This window comes from Schistocerca gregaria, chromosome 1, assembly GCF_023897955.1.
Source record: "Schistocerca gregaria isolate iqSchGreg1 chromosome 1, iqSchGreg1.2, whole genome shotgun sequence".
In the NCBI taxonomy this organism is placed as follows: Eukaryota; Metazoa; Arthropoda; class Insecta; order Orthoptera; family Acrididae; genus Schistocerca; species Schistocerca gregaria.
This window is the reverse complement of record NC_064920.1, coordinates 402,022,978-402,024,275: the sequence shown is the minus strand read 5'-3', so window position 1 is coordinate 402,024,275 and position 1,298 is coordinate 402,022,978.

The following is a 1,298-nucleotide window of genomic DNA, read 5'->3' as shown; positions in this document are numbered from 1 at the left end:
GTGCTATTTGCTTCTGATCCTTTCTGGTTCTACCAGTCTCTTCTTTCACTATATCCCATTTTTTTAATTTTGTTCTGACATTGCTATCTTCTTGTCGTGCATTTGTTTAGGTGTCTAAATTACTTTAATATTTTCTAGTATTCCTTGTATTTAGCTAAATCATCAGCATTGGAGCTATTCTTGGTCAATAGATACATTTTCCTTTTTGTCTTACAGGAAATCTTTATTCCTTGTGTAATCTATGGTTTTATAATAGACTTATGTTTAATTTGAATAACTTTTAGAGGAAAACAGTTTTCAAACATGGTACTGACATTGTTCAGTAATGTGTTGTAATTTTCATTCATGTCATGAGCACTATAAACATTTCCTTTTCATATCTTTGAGCAGTTATCTAAAACACTATTTTTGGTTGACTATTCCCCTGTACTTAGCAGTCTTGATAATCTGCTTAGAATTTACATCTAAAACAAGGAGCTGCATGTCATGATCTGATAGTCCATTACAGGTTTTATGATGTGATTTTGTTCCTTTGATTTGTCTATAAAAATGTTATCAATGTGTGACCTTTACGATTTAGTGACGCTGGAGGAAAAGTTTACAGTGCGAGAGATTGAAAGACGTCATCAACTCCAGTAAATGTTTCCTGGAGGATTGCATTAGAAAATCTGTATTAAAGTCCCCAGTAATCAAAATTTCTTTGTTTCTTCCTGTTAAATAACCCAAAAGATCTTCTGTACGATTAATGAACAGATTATAATTTCCTGCAGGTGCTCGGTAAATAGGATCTGTTCTGGGAATCTACTGTTGCACATGCTTCTAGATGCTGCTCCAAACAATTTATTAATGTCAATTTTCTTGAATTTATGGCAGTTTTTAATAAATGTGGCAACTCCTACATCCACATCTACTCTGCAGAAGTAGGAAGCTAGCTTAAATCCTGAAATGTCTAACATATCTATACCAGTGATCACTTAATGTTTAGAGAGGCAGATTAAGTCCATTTGGTTAGATGAATTCATTTCATCAATACAAATGATTAGTTCAACTATTTCTGAGTCCTGGAATGTTCTGGCGTAATAAAGGTAATACTGCATCCTAATGGGATTATAAGTGCTTCGGCGTAAACTGACAGTTTCTAAATACTTTCTGTTAAACATTGTTTAAATGGAGGCTGTATGCTAAAATCTGACTCCTGTTCATCTGTTTTCTCAAACAGTGTGTCTGCCAATCTCTTAAGGCTTTCTTTCACCCTTCCCTATCCTAAAATAGGCATCCGTCCGACACCTGTGACCACT